We start from the raw sequence: 20,803 nt of genomic DNA on the forward strand, positions 1-20,803 counted from the left end.
TCATGATGATTATAGATATGAGAAAGATGCATACTATGTGAATGTTCAAGCAGGGGGCTTTCGAACTAACGCCCAAACATCCAGTCAAGATTCTTGGTGCCAAGGTTAAGTAAATTAAGGTTGGAACTATAACAACTTCAATCGAGAAGGCTATTACAATCGCGATAATAACTACAATTGTGAAGGGAACTCCAATTACAAGAACAACTACAATCAAAATGGATACAATGATCGCAACCACAGTAAGTTAGAGAAGGTGATTGGGGAAGGAGAGACAACAACAAAAGTACTGATACATCCCACCTAGAAATCGAGATGGGGGATCCTTACTTGCAAGAATTGAAGACATGATGACAAAGATGATGAAAAAGTATAACACAATAGAGAATAATCTCAAGGAGATAGCAATGACCTTTGATGCATGAATCAGAAAGTTGAGTCACATTATACATCCATCAATCTTATTAAACAACAATTGGGGAAGATTTTGTCGTCCTTGAATCCACACTAGAAAGGAATCCTCCTAAGTAATATTATTCAAAATTCAAAGAATAACAATCAATGTATGGTTGTGACCACTCTAAGTGGAATTCAAACGGTGGATCCACCAATGCCAGACCTTGAGGATGATGCATAGAACCAGTTGTTAGTGAGGATGAAACATAAAGAAAAATTAAGGAAGAAGCAGTAAGTGAAGAGCTAAGCACCAAACAGCCTGAAAAACATAATGAGAAAGCAAGCAATGCGAAAGACGCTACTCCAACTCTAATTCTAATGCCTCAACCTCCTCCACCTTTTCCACAAAGATTGAAAAACAAGGCTAAAGATGGAAAGTTTCTTAAGTTTATTTCCATGTTGAAACAACTTTTGGTGAATGTTCCTTTAATAAAGGCACTAGAACAAATGTTGGGATATACCAAGTTTATAAAGGATCTTGTCACAAAGAAGAAAATGGTAAGTTTGAACAAACTGATAACTTGCATCATTGTAGCGCAATTGCCACTCGCTCACTCATGCAAAAGAAGAAGGACCCAGGACCATTTACTATATAATGTACCATAGGGGTATTCAACTTTACAAAATCATTTTGCGTCTTGGGTGCTAGCATTAACTTGATGCCGCTAGCAGTGTTTTGGTAATTGGGCTTGGAGCCCCTAAATCAACATCAATACATCTCTTGATGGAAGATCAAACTGTGAAGAAACCCATGAGCTTATTTATGATGTTCTAGTGAAGGTCGAATCATTTATATTCCCGGCTGACTTCGTCATTCTTGACTGCGAGGTGTACTTTGATGTTTTGATCATTCTGGGAAGACCATTCTTCGTAATTGGACATACATTGGTGGACATAGAAATGGGCAAGCTGATGTTTTGACTAAATAATAAAGAAGTAGTTTTGGATGTATGTCGACCAATGAAACATCACAATGAACTATGAGTAGTTTCCATGATTGATGTTGTTGACCATTTGCAATCAGAAATGCTTATTGAGGAGATATTGGGTGTTGAATCTCTAGCTGCTGTCATCGTGAACTTTTATAAAGATCATATTGTAGAGTATAATGAGATAGTTTATGCTCTAAATGGCCTTAGGATTTTTAATCACGCACCAAAGAGACTCAACTTAGACTTAAAGAATAGAGAAACACCGCTTGCGAAACCATCATCGAGGAACCTCTAACTTTGGTACTCAAAGCGCCACCATTCCACTTGCAATATGCATTCTTGGGACCCAACAACACGCTGTCGATCTTCACCAAAAGCAAGTGAAAGCTCTTACATCTATCTTGAGTCATTTCAAAAGAGCAATAGGATGGTCCATAGCCGATATCATAGGCATACATCGGGCATACTCACAAAATCAAACTAATGCTAGATTTCAAGCCAAGCATTGAACACTAATGGCGTCTCAACATACCTATGCAAGAGGTAATTAAAAAGGAGATCATCACGTGGTTAGATGCTGGAGTTGTTTACCCAATCGCTGATATTAATTGGGTAAGTCATTTCCAATGTATACCAAAGAAGGGTGGTATTACTATGGTTCTAAACACAAAGAATGAGTTTATTCCAATGAGGACTGTCACTGGTTGGAGAGTGTGCATGGATTATCGCAAGCTAAACTCATAGATAGAAAAAGATTACTTTCCAATGCCTTTTATGAATCAGATGCTCAACCGTCTCACTGAAAAAAGATGGTACTATTTTCTTAATGGATATTTGGGTTATAATCAGATCTCTATAGCACCTGAAGACCAAGAGAATACCACTTTCACATATCTATATAGGACATTTGACTTCAAAAGAATGCCATTCAGGTTGTGTAATGCACTGGCGGCCTTTTAACATTGTATGATGTCTATCTTTTCAGATATAGTGGAAGATATAATTGAAATTTTCATGGATGATTTTTTAGTGGTTGGTGACTCAATCGATGATTGCTTGGACCATCTCCAAGATGTACTAAAAAGGTGAGAAGAGTGCAACCTTGTGCTAAATTGGGAGAAGTGTTAATTTATGGTGAAGGGGGGAATAGTGTTGGGTCACAAAATTTCAAACAAAGGCATTGAGGTAGATCAAGTAATGATTGAGGTAATTGAAAAGTTACCCCTCCCTTCTCCGTCAAAGGCATTCAAAGTGTTACACCCCGCACTCTTGAGCTGGAACATCTTCTTAAGTTCCTTAGACACTATCATGTGAGCTGGATAAGCTACGACACTATCAAACAACTCTAAGGAAAGAAGATTGTGATACCTTGCGAGAAGGGAGGTTGGAGATAGAGTCATAAGAATCCGGAAAGAGTTGGAGGCTAAGAAATGAGTCGTAGGACTCGATTTACCTACGTAAGACACTAAGTTAAGAGTCTTATACACTTAAGTTGCTTAAGGATATACCAAGCTTACGTAGTGCGGATTACATGAGCTCTTAAAGTAAGACGAGATTATGAACCCGCGAGGAAGGGAAAAAGACGACGCATGGCAGCCAATGGAGGAGCGACATGTGGCAGCACCTCAAGAAAGCAGGTGATTCACCTACTTAGGGTCAAGTAGGTGATGCAGCTGCTTGGGGGAGGTGGACGTGGCAGCCCCTAATTGGCAGCATGACACGGTGGCCAATCATGGCTTGACACGTGTCATCCTGAGGGGCTGACACATGTCACCACCTAGGGCCACCTAAATATATGTATATATGACTAATGTATTCAGTTCTGATCCAAAAAAATCAGCAGCAACAAGATAAAAACAAACCCTAAGCTAAGACAGAAAAGGGTGACGGCTTTGGGAGAAAAATAAGGTAAGTTTCGATTTCGTTCCATAAATTAATTATATAGCATATACCACGATGATATGGAAGTATTAGTAGTATAAAATTAGGATTTGGTGCAGCAAAAATCGGACAGCAAGCTGCCACAATGATTCAGCACTTGAAAAAAGTTCCGAGGCACGATTTTGGCGAGTTCTAGCCAATTTCGGGAAAGGTAAGTTCTTCCCCTCTAATTTGAAGTTTATGATGTTAAATTAGGGTGTATTACACACCTTATGGGCTGCTGTAAGTTGGGGAAAAGGTTTGAAAAGTTTGGCGTTCGAAATAAACGAATTTAGAATTGCTATAGTTAAGTTGTTGTCGAAATAAGGTGTTATGCGCGTGGGGGGCTGCTGCTGGTTGTGTTGAGGCGTGTTGCAGGGTCTAAAAGTTCTCTAAATTAGGTGTGGGATCTTCTGGTTACATCCACATGACCCTCCGCTTTGCAATTAAATAATTCGCGAAAGAAAGATTAAAAACTCTAGTTTTGGTATCTTAGTTTCGAGTGAATTGTTGGGGGTTTATATTGTGTAATTTTGGTCGTAATATGTATATGTATGGGATGCTGGTTGCATTGTTGGTTGGTTTCAGGTGCTAAGGACATGGTTGGGAATTCGGATAGGGCACATTATAGGGGAGGTGCTGCCCGATTTTCGTTAACGCCTTAACTAGTTAAGGAACTAGTCCAGAAGGCGAGCGAAGGGATGAATGTTATGAATACTCGTGGGTAGTTAAAGTTGCTGAAAAGTCTAAGGTTGTTAATACTTTCATTACTTCCATGTTAAATAGGTTTCGAGGACAACGACGTGGACGTGATTAAGAGAAGTCCACACAAGGTATGTGAAGTTTTCTTTTGGCGTATTTTTGGTATAAGTATGTAGAGCTATTCTTCTTTTCTTTTGGCATGTCTTAGACGTAAGCTATAAATGATATGTATATGATATTTGGGATTTAATCCATTCATAAACTCCTGAGTATGAGTCGAGACTCTTGTTTACTTCTTGATATTAGAACTCCTGCAATAGCTGAGTCACTGGCTTTAAGTGTTCTATGTGATGAAAACTAGTACATGTACATCCTATCCCTTCTTTCCTATAGAATAACTTACTTTTAAGTGAAATGATATATGATATGGGTTTAGAGGTAATTCTATTCATGAACTCTGAGGGTAACTCGTGACTTGTAGTCACTTCTGACCATTTAGAGTCTGAAAGTAGTCAAACCATTATTCCTGAGCCTGCTATATAGTGAATAGTAAGTAGAGATACAAGCTTCTTTCCTTGAAGGCTCTGAACGATCAATGTCTCTGATTGCATAACTGTGTCTCTGATTGCATAACTGTGTCTCTGATTGCATAACTATGTGTTTGATTGCATAAACCATGTTTCTGATTGCATAAGCTATGTGGCATTCTCTTGATGCATGTCTGTGATTCCTGAGGCTCCAACTGATGTAAGCCTAATGACATCTAAAGGGCACTTCGGATAAGTACCTTTCTGGTCTTCAGGTGACGGTTCACTTGACAGTTTCATCGAGTCTCAGATAAGGACTTAGTTGCATATGGTTTCTCACTACTCTACTTGTGCATACTGTAACCCTTATTTCTTCGCGTCCCACGATGGGCCGGATATTATGTCGGGTGCAACTTTACTACTTCTGTCACCGCGTCCTGGGCCGGATGTGTATAGTTCCACGTATGAGGAGAAGATGCCGTACGTGAGGTGTGATATATGTTATATGTTATGATGATACGATTATTCACCGAGTCCCAGGCCAGCTGTAATATGATAGTATATGTGGTGAAATAAGGAAGGAACACCGAGTCCCTCCTTAGAGGGCCAAGTACGTATGTATATTATAATGGTACGCTATAGACGTACACCACTCCATTCACCGAGTCCCTTAGTAAAGAGGCCGGATACTTTATGTAGGCATGCATATGAGATTAGAGTGATACAGTGTGACCCTAAGCCCCGCAGTGAACCGGGTGTAATACGATGATATACTTGGTAAGATTATACCATATACGATGATATGATACCGTATGTGATGATATGATCAAATAAAATGCATGATGATACGATGATATGTGAACATGAAGAAATGATTATGACACCGAGTTCAGTAGAGGGCCGGGCATAATATATGATGATGTATAGGATCACGTGTCCTAAAGTGCAGGTACAGTAATTTGTTAATTATTATACTTGTCCCCTGCATCGCTATTTCAGTTATGGTCTCAGTTATGTGTTGTTATGCTTTATATACTCAGTACATATATCGTACTGACCCCCCGTACTCCAGGGGGCTGCATTTCATGCCTGCAGGTACAGATGTTCATTCTGGAGATCCGTCAGCTTAGGAGTTCTTCTCAGCTGTGTCGGCAGTACTTCACTATTCTGGAGCCTAAATTTTGATGCTGGTTACTTAATGTATACATTTGTACATTCAGGGGTACGGCGGAGGCCTTGTCCCGCCATATGTTACTATTACTATTCTTAGAGGTCTGTAGACATATGTATATGTGGGTTGTTTGTGAGTTAGTTTTGATGTTTCCTATTCGATATGTTGTGAATGTTTTTGTTATAGCAGCCTTATCGGCTCGCGTGCCCTTTCATGATATGATACAAATGAAAGAGGCTACATGTACATGGAAAAGTTTTAAACTATTGGGGTTTTTGTATTTAGTATCACATCACACACGGTTCAACTTAAGTGTAGTTGATAAATACGCATAAGAGGGTCCAGGTCGGACCCCAGTTGCGGCCTATGGGGTTGGGTCGTGACAGAAGTGGTATCAGAGCAGTTCGTCCTTGGAGTGTCTACAGACCGTGTCTAGTAGAGTTTTGTTTATCGGTGTGTTGTGCACCACATCTATAGACAAGAGGCTACAGGACATTTAGGATGTTACTTTCTTTCATATCTAAGATCGTGCGATAGAGCCGAGCCATAGGAAATGAAATTCCTCATACTAACCTGCAATTTTAGCAGGAAGACAACACCGGTAAAAGGAAGTAACTGACGATATTGGATGTTATAAAGCACGCAGGTAAGAAAAGGCACGAAGGACCTATGTCAGATAAGGTATTGAAATGCGATTGACCGATACAATTGAAAAGTGAAAGGAAAGGTAAACAGGAAAGTATAACAGGTGTAGCTCGAGTGGACATAACAGGTAAGTTCATTTCCATATTGTTAATTGTGGGCACCCTATGTAGCTGCGATATGAGGTGATATGACTATATATGTGTGCCCTGTGTGGCTGAGATGTTATACAATATGAATGCATATATGTGTGCCCTGTGAGGCATTGTTGGTATTTTCTGCGTGCAGGTGTTGAGATAGTAAGAAATACAGAGGAAACTCTGCCCAAATTTTCCTAGAAATAAGAGGAGAATGAGATACATGACTATAGTATGTCTTGAAAGGTTGTCCTCGCAACAATGATGAGATTTGACTAAACAAGTATGGCTGACCTCGAGAAATAAGTTAATTGCTGAGTTAATGGCAATAGAAACTAGGAGGATGATACTGGAATAGTAGAATAAGTTAGAAAGGAACTATAAGCCAAAGAAAATGACTCAGAAAGGACTGATAGATCGGGATAAAACGAGATAGTAAGGCATTGCCTGAATTGATACATAGGGATAAACTATGACAAGTGATAGTTGAAGGAAGTAACAGTATGGTTAAGACAAGAGTAAGACAAGACTACAAAGGGAAAAGAATTATGACGGATATGAAGTGTTAATAAGATAGCTTGTGAGACATTAAGGACAAGACTAGATAAGAAGGGTAAGTAACCCATAGTAAGAATCATGAATAAAGTCAAGCGGTATTATACTATGGGTATGAATGCGAACAAGGTACCAGGTGAACATAACAAAAACCATTATGAGAATAAGCAAAACTTAGTCAGGAATTAACTAGAAGGTATGATGTGGTCCATGTAAATGGAATGTAAAGATAGGTATGGAACGAAAAAGCAAGCTATGGAACAAATAAGGAAGATTTATCAAGTTCCATAAGGAAAGTTTCGAATAAAGGTTATATAATGACGAAAAGGATGGCTAGTGCAAGGAAATAAAGGGTAATATGGAATTCCTTACGCCCAACCAAAAATGGAAATGAGTTGAAGGAATAATACAGAAGTTCTAATAGAGGCACTCAAGATAGATGCGATTAATTAAGTATAAGTATCGAACAAAAAGAGAAATAGAAAGTTACGAACTGGAGGTATAGTACAATAAAAAAGTATTAAGACAAGGACACTACTACCACGAAGTTGATGTGGTTTTAAGCAGGATTAGAAATGAGCCTTAGGCACAAGACAAAGGTGCAAGATCAGGAGGCGTAAAGAAGTATGGTGTACACGTGACTCTACTCTAATGATTAGTGGTATCCACTGGAATAAAGTTAGTATAATGACGAAGCTCGAAACATGAGTCATTAAAGTATAAGTACACTCGAGTGGAGAATGTGCACCAATTATGAGCCCTCCCTAATTACTGATTGGGATGAATGGAATATGGCTTTGAATGTACTGCTACATTACGGATATTACTCGAATATCAATTGTTAGATGAGATTTTATACGATACATTGCGAATACTAAAGCACCCTACGGGTATGCTAGGGTTTCCTAGAAAGGCAACCTAACGTAGGGATGATTTAACAGAAGATGTAGATATGGTACAGCACGTTAAATATGGTGGAGTGGAATCATTCACATATGAATGGATGAAAATAAACAGAGGATGACATGGGTACACCCTAAAAGGGGGGAAGTGGACAAAAGAAGTACAAGCGTAAAAGAAAATCAACTGATGCTATCGCATGTAAATGGGGACGTTTAAACGTCAAACGAGACCCCATAAGGGATGGACGCGATCATACCCGTATTAATGCACCGAATTCCATCAAAACTCCATAGTTAAGCATGCTTGGAAGAGAGTAGCACTGGAATGGGTGACCCTCTGGGAAGTGAGAAAGAGAACAAAACAAGTATGACCAAAAGAGATTATAAAAGCTGGTTAGTACAATGATACATATACAGAACCGAGTAAGCCAAGAGTAGAAAAGATTATGACTGAAATACAATGCACCTCGTGAAAAATGGCACAAGAATAGTTGTGCAGCTTATGAATATTGGCATACTAAAAGTGAGGTCAAATGATTACTCGATAAAAGAAAGTCAGTAATAACAATGTGATTGCCATATTTAGAATCTATTCAGGAAAAGTGTAAGATGGTTTGAGGCAGAACTATTCAGATATAATCGGTATTAAGGACACGAGCCATAGTGGAGCCCTGACCTCGACTAAAGGAGGTAAGCCACTAGTATAGCAATGCTAAGGAATTTTCTAGACTGTTCTAAGTCCGTACACACGTTTATGTAAGGATTACAATATGATGTATGGTAAGAAAACTGGAGAGAATATCTGAGTAAAAGAGAAAGATAGCATACCTAAGGTATTACAAGTTGGATTAAGATGAGTTGTACAATAGCTTAAGTTATAAGAAGCATCAACAGTCTGATGGCCTATCTCAGGGAATGGAAACCCCGACTCGGAGGTGGAAAGCAGTTAATATGTATTATAATATGAGCTAACCTCGCATTCTAAGGAACTAGGAGTTCATACGGGCTATGGTAGATGGGCTGACAGAATTAACCTGTTCCCCTCCAATTAGGAAGGCATATTCAGTTGAGGGTTCTGCGAAATGACATAGTAGGGAAGCAATAAGATTTCACGGAGTCCCCACATCTATTATCTCAGATAGAAAAGTTCAATTTACAGCTAACTGCTGGAAATCATTTCGAAAGGGATTGAGGAACCCAGATGAATCTTAGTATGACATTTTTCCCTTCGATTAAGGGACAGGCCCAAATGTGATCCACTAAATTATTGATGAAGTAAAGCTTATTCCGGGACAAGATATCGATTAGCATCCTAAAGTCAGCAAGAAGGGGATACATTAATCCTTCGCAGGGCATTTTTAGAATAGATAAAGCTGCCTATGAGTGGTACCTACCGTCCGATTTGAAATAATACATTCAGTTTTCACAGATCAATGCTCCATAAGAATGGGAACGACGCTCCCAGAATATTTCCCATGGAGGAGGTCCACGTAACAGGGAGTTATCCTACGAGGGGCAACCTATCTCCATCCGGGATCAGCAGATTAAATGGGTTGCAAACTAAGGACATAGCTTCCGTCAAGGTACTATGGCGGAATAAGAATCGTGAAGACATAAACTGGGAGATTGAAAAGGACATGAAACACAAGTGTCCGTACCTACTCCCGATGTCTACGGATAGCCCCAGTCTTGGAACTCGTATATTAATTACTTGGACGAAAATGTATGCCATTCCAGTAAAAAGGCATCTCCCTATGATCCGTATAAAGTCTTAAGGAAAGTTTTATTCAACATTCGGGGACGAATGTTCTAAAGGGGGAAGGATGTTACACCCCGCACTCTTGAGCTTGGAACATCTTCTTAAGTTCCTTAGCACTATAATGTGAGCCAGATAAGCTACGACACTATCAAACAACTCTAAGGAAAGAAGATTGTGATACCTCGCGAGAAGGGAGGTTGGAGATAGAGTCATAAGAATCCGGAAAGAGTTGGAGGCTAAGAAATAAGTCGTAGGACTCGATTTACCTACGTAAGACACTAAGTTAAGAGTCTTATACACTTAAGTTGCTTAAGGATATACCAAGCTTACGTAGTGCGGATTACATGAGCTCTTAAAGTAAGACGAGATTATGAACCCGCGAGGAAGGGAAAAAGACGACGCATGGCAGCCAATGGAGGAGCGAAATATGGCAGCACCTCAAGAAAGCAGGTGATTCACGTACTTAGGGTCAAGTAGGTGATGCAGCTGCTTGGGGGAGGTGGACGTGGCAGCCCCTAATTGGCAGCATGACACGGTGGCCAATCATGGCTTGACACGTGTCATCCTAAGGGGATGACACATGTCACCACCTAGGGCCACCTAAATATATGTATATATGACTAATGTATTCAGTTCTGATCCAAAAAAATCAGCAGCAACAAGATAAAAACAAACCCTAAGCTAAGACAGAAAAGGGTGACGGCTTTGGGAGAAAAATAAGGTAAGTTTCGATTTCGTTCCATAAATTAATTATATAGCATATACCACGATGATATGGAAGTATTAGTAGTATAAAATTAGGATTTGGTGCAGCAAAAATCGGACAGCAAGCTGCCACAATGATTCAGCACTTGAAAAAAGTTCCGAGGCACGATTTTGGCGAGTTCTAGCCAATTTCGGGAAAGGTAAGTTCTTCCCCTCTAATTTGAAGTTTATGATGTTAAATTAGGGTGTATTACACACCTTATGGGCTGCTGTAAGTTGGGGAAAAGGTTTGAAAAGTTTGGCGTTCGAAATAAACGAATTTAGAATTGCTATAGTTAAGTTGTTGTCGAAATAAGGTGTTATGCGCGTGGGGGGCTGCTGCTGGTTGTGTTGAGGCGTGTTGCAGGGTCTAAAAGTTCTCTAAATTAGGTGTGGGATCTTATGGTTACATCCACATGACCCTCCGCTTTGCAATTAAATAATTCGCGAAAGAAAGATTAAAAACTCTAGTTTTGGTATCTTAGTTTCGAGTGAATTGTTGGGGGTTTATATTGTGTAATTTTGGTCGTAATATGTATATGTATGGGATGCTGGTTGCATTGTTGGTTGGCTTCAGGTGCTAAGGACATGGTTGGGAATTCGGATAGGGCACATTATAGGGGAGGTGCTGCCCGATTTTCGTTAACGCCTTAACTAGTTAAGGAACTAGTCCAGAAGGCGAGCGAAGGGATGAATGTTATGAATACTCGTGGGTAGTCAAAGTTGTTGAAAAGTCTAAGGTTGTTAATACTTGCATTACTTCCATGTTAAATAGGTTTCGAGGACAACGACGTGGACGTGATTAAGAGAAGTCCACACAAGGTATGTGAAGTTTTCTTTTGGAGTGTTTTTGGAATAAGTATGTAGAGCTATTCTTCTTTTCTTTTGGCATGTCTTAGACATAAGATATAAATGATATGTATATGATATTTGGGATTTAATCCATTCGTAAACTCCTGAGTATGAGTCGAGACTCTCGTTTACTTCTTGATATTAGAACTCCTGCAATAGCTGAGTCACTGGCTTTAAGTGTTCTATGTGATGAAAACTAGTACATGTACATCCTATCCCTTCTTTCCTATAGAATAACTTACTTTTAAGTGAAATTATATATGATATGGGTGTAGAGGTAATTCCATTCATGAACTCTGAGGGTAACTCGTGACTTGTAGTCACTTCTGACCATTTAGAGTCTGAAAGTAGTCAAACCATTATTCCTGAGCCTGCTATATAGTGAATAGTAAGTGGAGATACAAGCTTCTTTCCTTGAAGGCTCTGAACGATCAATGTCTCTAATTGCATAACTGTGTCTCTGATTGCATAACTATGTCTTTGATTGCATAAACCATGTTTCTGATTGCATAAGCTATGTGGCATTCTCTTGATGCATGTCTGTGATTCTTGAGGCCCTAACTGATGTAAGCCTAATGACATCTAAAGGGCACTTCGGATAAGTACCTTCCTGGTCTTCAGGTGACGGTTCACTTTACATTTTCATCGAATCTTAGATAAGGACTTAGTTGCATATGGTTTCTCACTACTCTACTTGTACATACTGTAACCCTTCTTTCTTCGTGTCCCACGATGGGCCGGATATTATGTCGGGCGCAGCTTTACTACTTCTTTTACCGCATCCTGGGCCGGATGTGTATAGTTCCACGCACGAGGAGACAATGTCGTATGTGAGGTGTGATATATGTTATATGTTATGACGATACGATTATTCACCGAGTCCCAGGCTGGCTGTAATATGATAGTATATGTGGTGAAATAAGGAAGGAACACTGAGTCCCTCCTTAAAGGGCCGGGTACGTATGTATATTATGATAGTACGCTATAGACGTACACCACTCCATTCACCGAGTCCCTCAGTAAAGGGTCTAGATACTTTATGTAGGCATGCATATGAGATTAGAGTGATACAATGTGACCCTGAGCCCCGCAGTGAACCGAGTGTAATACGATGATATACTTGGTAAGATTATACCATATACGATGATATGATACCGTATGTGATGATATGATCAAATAAAATGCATGATGATACGATGATATGTGAATATGAAGAAATGATTATGACACCGAGTTCACTAGAGGGCCGGGCATAGTATATGATGATGTATAGGATCACATGTCCTAAAGTGCAGGTACAGTAATTTGTTAATTGTTACACTTGTCCCCTGCATCGCTATTTCAATTATGGTCTCAGTTATGTGTTGTTATGCTTTATATACTCAGTACATATATCGTACTGACCCCCCGTACTCCGAGGGGCTGCGTTTTATGCCTACAGGTACAGATGTTCATTCTGGAGATCCGTCAGCTTAGGAGTTCCTCTCAGCTGTGTCGGCAGTGCTTTACTATTCTAGAGCCTAAATTTTGATGCTGGTTACTTAATGTATACATTTGTACATTCAAGGGTACGACGGGGGCCTTGTCCCGCCATATGTTGTTGTTACTATTCTTAGAGGTCTGTAGATATATGTATATGTGGGTTGTTTGTGAGTTAGTTTCGATGTTTCCTATTCGATATATTGTGAATGATTTTGTTATAGAACCCTAATAGGCTAGCGTGCCCTTTTATGATATGATACAAATGAAATAGGCTACATGTACATGGAAAAGTTTTAAACTATTGGGGTTTTTGTATATAGTATCACATCACACACGGTTCAACTTAAGTGTAGTTGATAAATACACATAAGAGGGTCTAGGTCGGACCCCAGTTGCGGCCTACGGGGTTGGGTCATGACACAAAGCTTTTTGGGACAGGCCAGATTTTATTATCGCTTCATCAAAGACTTATCCAAAATAGCTCATCCTTTATGCAAACTACTAGAGAAGGATAAGAGGTTTGTTTTTTATGAGGCCTATCTAAAAGTATTTGAGGAGTTGAAGCAAAGGTTAGTATCGTCTCTAATCATTATTGCATCGGATTGGGAGAAGTCGTTTGAATTCATGTATGATAAAGGTGGAGTAGCACTTGGCGTAGTGTTAGGAAAAAGCAGCAAGAAGATTCTACATCCAATATACTATGCTAGAAAGTCCCTTAATGTTGCTAAAAGAAACTACACCGTGATCAAATAAGAGTTGCTTGTTGTTGTATTTGCTTTTGAGAAGTTTAGATCCTACTAGTTGGGCACTAAAGTCATTGTACACCCAAATCATGCAGCATTGATATATCTTATGGCAAAGAAGGATGCTAAGCCGAGACTTATTCATTGGGTATTATTGTTACAAGAGTTTGACTTCAAAGTGAAAGACCGAAAAGGAACTGAAAATCAAGTTGTTTACCATCTTTCTAGGCTTGAAGAAGAGGCAATGTTAAAGTTTGAAGATGTTGTTGAGATAGATGACACCTTTCTAGATGAACAAGTATTGACAGCATTACATGACTTAATTTCATAGTTTGTCGATATTGCTAACTACTTGGTAAGTGATATAGTGCCATCCAACTTGAATGTTCACCAATGCCGCAAGTTCATGTTTGATGTGAAGAACATCTTTTTAGGAAGAACCATACTTATTTTGTGTTTGTGCCAATGGAATTATTCATCATTGTGTACCTGAAGTAGAGATGATCAGTATTTTGGAGGCATGTCATTAGTCGCCAGTCGGAGGCCATCATAGTGGTATCCAAATAGCTTATAAAATTCTACAATATGGGTACTAGTGGCCAACAATTCATCAAGACGCTCATGATTTTTCCAAGTCTTGTTATAATTGTCAAAGGGAAGGAGGAATTTTAAGAAAACATGAACTCCCACTCACTCTTATTCTAGTCATTGAACTGTTCAACGTATGGGGAATTGACTTCATGGGTCCTTTTATGAGTTTGAGTGGAATGAAGTACAACCTTGTTGCAGTTGACTACATATCTAAATGGGTAGAAACTATCATACTTCCCAACAATTACACAAGAAGTGTCACCACATTCCTCAAGCGGAATATCTTCTCAAGATTTGGTACATCAAGGGCAATAATCAGTAATGGAGGTTCCCATTTTTGCAATCGATGGTTCAAAGCATTACTTGAAAAGTATGGGGTTCAACATAGTGTAGCAACTCCTTATCATTCATAAACTAGTGGACAAGTTGAAGTCTTTAATCATGAAATCAAGAAAATACTTGCAAAGACGGTGAGCACAAATAGAAAGGATTGGTCAAGGAAGCTTGATGATGCTCTATGGGCTTACCGCACTACATTCATGACTCCCATAGGTATGTCACCTAATCAACTTGTCTTTGGGAAATCTTGCCATCTGCCTGTAGATTAGAACACAAAGCTATGTGGACGTGGAAGAAGTTGAATATAGATTAGGACCCACATCAAAGAAAAGAATGAATCAAATAAATGAGCTTGATGAGTTTTGCCTAAATGCATTTGAGAGCGCAGCCTTATAAAAAGAGCGAATGAAGAAGTACCATGATTAAAAGATTGAAAAGCGAACATTTGCACCCAGAGACTTAGTCCTTATTTTCAACTTAAAGATGTGTTTATTTCCTGGCAAAATGGTTAGGACCACTCTGAGTGAGTCAAATTTTTCCACATGGTGCAGCGAGCTAGAGAAGAAGGATGATACAAAGTTCAAAGTTAATGGTCAAAGAATTAAAGCATACATGGGCACCAAGGATGAGATCAAAACTGTGGAAGCATGGAAGCTTATAAAGTCTTAGTAGCTAGGCATATCTACGTCGTGTCGCGATATTAAATCAAGCACAACTTGGGAGGCAACCCAAGCTTTTATTTTTCTTTAGTTTATTTTGTTGTCTCTTTTTGTGTTTACTTGATAGTTTTTAAGGATAGCATAGATTGATTTAGTGTCCATTTCAAATTAGAGTGAAAAAAAATTATTCAAAAATAAGATAAAATATATATATATATATAGGCCAAAGGTTGAGTACATGTCCATGTCGAGATGATAATACTTGAAACTGAAAATGTAATCAGCGAGACATAGAGTCATTTATGTGAGTTGTAGACATTTCTACAGCTCATAAACTTGACTCATCACATATCAAAATCACAACACGATGCAGCTTTCAGTCTACAAATGTACTCTACGACTCATAGAAACTTCTACGACTCGTAGCCTACACTTGTGGACTCCAGGTATGTTTTCTAATTTTTTCCAAACTATCAAGGCTAATTACAAAGATTTTTTACGACCCATCATACTAATTATGTGTCTTAAGCTATGTTAGGTTCTGGAATAATATAACCAACCCGACCCGTGATAGAGAAATAAAAGGGTGGAATTTTAAAAATCACCTCCATTTTTATCCTACACCAAAAGACCCTTGTTCTTCCACTTCTCCAACAAAAATCCCAAATTTTCACCTTTATCAAACAACATTTGAAGCCAGTTCCTTAACCATTAAATCCTAAAAAAATCCCAGTTCCTAGTTCCTCAAGCATCCCACAGTCCCAAACCAACATAACCTATAGGATCTACTCCTCAATTGTGGTAAGTTCATCTCCCCATGCTATTATATTTCGACCATGTTCTATTTCACTCCACAGTATAGAGGAATTAGAAGGACCAGTTAGTACGAACTTAGGGTTTTTGAGATGTTGAAATTTAATTATTGAACCAATTTTGTGAATTAGGGCACTCGAATAATGTTTGACATAGGGTTAAAATCAACTAATTGATGAAAGTATGGGGATATTGAAATAAAAGTTGTACTGACTTTCAGAGGATATCACTGATACTTGAAGTCTTGCTAATCGGGGGTTTTCTACAAGTCATAGATCATTCTATGATTTGTAGTTACCCCTCGTAAGCATGACATCAAGCCCAGTGACTCAACCATCACAAGTATCAACCCTTACGAGTTTAATTACGAGTGGAGTTAACTTGTTGAAAGTGATTTGTGGATTAGGAAACTGGTTCTTTACTGAAGTTGTTATTTAAAATTAATGGATTGAATAAATTAAAGTCCTTAAACTTATTTTGTTGTGCTATAATTGTGATGATCACTGATCTTGAAGTTTTATTCAATCGAGAGTTTTCTACTAGTCGTAGAAAAATTTATTAGTCTAGTTACCCCTCATAAACAAAGACTAACCTCAAGATTATTGGTTCAATCCCCACTACCAAAAAGTGTTACGAGTCTAATTACAAGTCGTAGCATATTCTACGGCTTGTTAATTAGACTCATCAAGATAAAATAATCAAATTCCAGTACTTAAGTATTTTGATACTTACCTTGTACGAGTAAATCCTATGAATTGTAAACTTATATACGAATGATATGATTGACTTGTACAAGTTAAGTACCCAAACTCAGTGGCATAGAATTGAGTCTACGATTGATCATTATGATCCGTAGACTCTTCTACGAGTTGTAAGGTCCAGTAGTAGACAAGATTCAAAGACCATAACTTGCAGGCATGTGTCTAAGATTCGTTGACCATTCTACGACCTGTAGATACCTTCTTGTAGATCCAAAAACATTAAGTTTCCCAGCTAAATGTTTTGTTCCTTTTTTAATTTTTTATGCTATATTTATGTACTCACTCCTACTCCGCTGGTACAGTGCCTCCCAAATAAACACCAAAGAAGGGTGGTGGAAAGAAAAACATCTCAAAGAAGGAAGTCGCAAAAATTTTAAAATGATGCATTCAGGATGCGCTAACAGATGTCAAAATTAGTGGTTTTGAGAAGGAACACTCCATTACCTCTGTGACACAACTTGTTCAGAAGCCCAAATCTGATTATGCCAAACAAATTGTTTCAGTGCCGAACTAAGTGGAGGCTCTTCATCTCCCCATACGTTAGTAGCATCTACACCCCTACAATCTGGAGAGGGGGATTCAATAGAGGCGGAGGAGTGCGATGACAATTTTATACCCCAATCTGCTTTAGGATCAGTGTCCTTTGAGGGCAAGTCAACACCTGAGCGTCCCTCCATACTAATCCACATTGGAAGACATCCAAAGCGATAGTGTGTTGAATGGCTACTTGACTTTTATAGGATGGGGTAAGAAAGGAGCGATCGCCAAAATTTATGGAGGCCCATTATTGAGGAGCCGTGTGTGATCACAACAGGGTTAGAAGTAGTCCCAGAGATTCATGATTTTTTTATCTCCATAGACTAGAGTAGATTGAAAAGTACCCTGGTAGTTACAATAATAACATGGTGCGCGAGTTCTATGCTTCGTACGTGGCAAAGATAAAAAAATGGCTCCATCCAAGGCAAAGGAGCTAGAGAAGCCGGTACTTTTGACCACATTGGTCTTGGAAATCCTGGTTGATTTATCATAGGACACAATTCAATGGGTCATCTACAGCCCAAACTTTTTATCGATAGCCCCGACGGTTGAGTTTGATCATAAAATCAAGGTGGTGCAGGATACAAATGCCATGAGGGACCTGGTATAATGTGGAGAGCTACTTAGATGGGTAGCTAGTTATATAGTGGAGCATGACATAGCAGCAGATTGGGTATCACACCTGACTCCTAACAAGAAAGTATCTTTCAACTTTGCGACAAAGTTTTGTTAGGCTATCATCCGTCACCGACTTTGCTTGACCAATACCGATAATCACTTGAATTAGGACCAGGTAGTAATCATTGCTATCTTGATGGCGGGATATAAGGTGGACGTCGTTAAAATTATCATTACATAGATACATGAGCAAGCTATTCAATAGAATACCACGATCCTTTTTCCTTGTCTTATGTTTGCACTATGCTGGGATGCCATATTTCTGTTGATTGCATGAGTTGACCCATTGATTAGAGTGAATAGGAAAACAGACCCAGGGCTCATTCAAGATGATGCAAACTCCATCGGAGAGAAATATGCTTCCCATCTAAAAATACAGCTACCTAATTTTGAGAGAGCCCAGCCGACTGTTCAAGCTAATTTGGCAGCTGCTTTGGACCATGAGACACCCCCCATAGAGACATCAAAGGCTGTATTGACTGCCTTTGCAGTCCCATCCACTAGTACACCATGCCCCTAACACACAAGCTTGGTCACTATCTCGGCCAAAGCTTTACACACCTGATGTAGCGGCAAGCACAGATGAGTCCCATTTTGGTCAGTTGATTCAGAAGCTCAAGATATGGATCTGAAGAGCTATTACTGAATCGGAGGAGCATGTAGCGGCAAAGTTTAAGGCGGCCTTGGCTGATCGCGAGTGGCCGATATATGTACACATTGATGTGTTATAACCCGTATTTTGCACATTAGGGAATTTCGGGATAACGGTAATAAGTCAAGGGCAAGGCTATGGTTGATCTTGTTGGATACAAAATTCTTATGACTAAATTGGAATTTCAACTTGGAAATATTAGAAAAAGTAAGGGGCAAAAATTGGAATGTCTCATGGAGGATGTTATATCCCGTATTTTATTCGGTTGGATGTTTTAAGGTAGCCGTGGTAAAGCTAAGGGAATGAACATCTTCCAAAATTTATTTAATATACAAGTTGGATATGAATATTATTTATGATCATTAATAGTGTGGAAATATTGGAAAAGGCAAAGGGCAAAAAGGAAAATTCGCAAAGTGGCCTATGGTAATATTGTGAAAGGCTAGGGGTAAAATGGGAATTTCACAAAGTCTTCAAGAAGACTCATGTGGGACCCACATGCCACATGGCAGCCCATGATTGGAGAAGAGAGGTGTGTTGGACCAATGCAACCTTGACATGTGTCACCACTTAGATCTTGACATTTGTCGCCACTTAGAGCTTGACATGTGTCACCACTTAGGGGATGACATGTGTCACCCCTAAATTTGTATATATATATATGAGTCTTATGACTCATTAATCTCCATAATCATCTAGATAGTTCAAGAGAAACAAACGAAATTAGAAGAGAAAAAAAAACAAGAGAAGAGAAAGAGAAGAGAAATTAAGGTAGAAAGAAGGAAAAAACTACGATTTTGGGAGGAGAAAAAGGTAAGTTCTCCGATTCCGTTCCAAGAATTAATTATATGAGATATACCATGATGTTATGAAGATGTTAGTAATGAAATTTTATGGTTTTAGGCAGCCCAAAACGTTACCAAACAGTCCCTAAGTTTCAGCTGCGCTAAAGGAAATTCCGAGGCAAGTTTTGGCGAGTTTTGGTGAATTTCGGGAAAGGTAACATTTTCTGTTTTGAACTGGACTTTATGATGATGTTATGAAGTATATTACATGTCTTAAAATATGCTGGAAGTGTAAAAAAATGTATAAGGATGTTTGACGTTGGAAACAAACTAAATGGAAGTCGTAGTAGTTAAATCGAAGTCGCGTAGTGTGTTGTTGTTGTGGTGCTGCAGTTTGGTGGTGGTTTAATTGCGTGTTGCAGGGCTGTAAAGTACTCAAAAATGGATGTGGTTGCTGCTGGTTGCAGCCACACAACCCTCCATTTGGTATGATTACATATTTTACGAAATAAAGGTTAAAAACTCTATTTTGGTACCGTAGTTTGGAATGAGTTGTATAGAGCTTGTATTGTGTAAAGTTGAAGTGATTTACTTGTATACATGCTGCTGGATGTTGTTGTTGGTATGGTTGTTGACATGGTGGCCGAGTTGAAAACTCGGGGATGTTCAATTTACAGGGGAGATGCTGCCCGATTTTCGGTAGATTCGGAGCTAGTAATAAACTAGTCGAGAGACATAGATAAGGAAATGATTCCTATGGTTACTTGGGTGTAGAGTTGGAAATTGAAAAGTGAAAGTTTATTAACCTTAGTATTAATTTCATGTTAAATAGGTTCAAGAGACGACGAGGCGAGCATAGTTAAGAGTAATCTGTAAGAGGTATGTAAAGCGAACCTTTCTTTCTTTTGGCATGTATTTGTTATAAGTATGTAAAACCTTTCTTTCGATTTTCATGTTTTGACATAAGTATGTAAAGCTAATCTTTGTTTTGGTATGGTATTTATGAAACAAAATTATGAGTTTTATATAATTTCAAAGAGGTTCCTATTCCTAGAGCCATTAGGATGGAAATCCCTTGATTTCCAAAATGTATTTTATTATGATTCGATACGTCTATATGATTCTAGAAGATTTATTTTGATATAATCCAGGGTAACTTTTGAAAGGTACTTGACATGACTCTTGTGTCGATTTTTAAATGATAGCTCATTCTGATTATTCCATTGAGTCTCAAATATGATTTAATTTGCATTAGTTTCTCACTACTCCACTCGTGGATGCCCCAATGCTTCCTTCACCGAGCCCGGGCCGTGTTTTGTTTTCGTGCGTATTTCTCTGCATTATTCGCCGTGTCCCGACGTGAGGGGGCAGGTATGACATGTACCATGGGGTGGTAAATATTATGCCACGGAGTTATGCTGTGCCATGTACATATATGTTTGTGATATGATATGATTTGATATG

At 38.9% G+C, this 20,803-nt stretch overlaps 1 long non-coding RNA gene across 1 annotated transcript; it reads left to right on the forward strand.

Annotated features, from left to right (window-relative positions):
• The first annotated feature begins 19,284 nt into the window (after positions 1 to 19,284).
• On the forward strand, positions 19,285 to 20,220 carry LOC129881673 (uncharacterized). Its single transcript, XR_008765669.1, has 3 exons — positions 19,285 to 19,367; positions 19,458 to 19,553; positions 20,172 to 20,220. It is a non-coding gene; the product is annotated as an uncharacterized LOC129881673 (long non-coding RNA).
• Positions 20,221 to 20,803: the final 583 nt, after the last annotated feature.

This window comes from Solanum dulcamara, chromosome 3 (assembly GCF_947179165.1).
Source record: "Solanum dulcamara chromosome 3, daSolDulc1.2, whole genome shotgun sequence".
In the NCBI taxonomy this organism is placed as follows: Eukaryota; Viridiplantae; Streptophyta; class Magnoliopsida; order Solanales; family Solanaceae; genus Solanum; species Solanum dulcamara.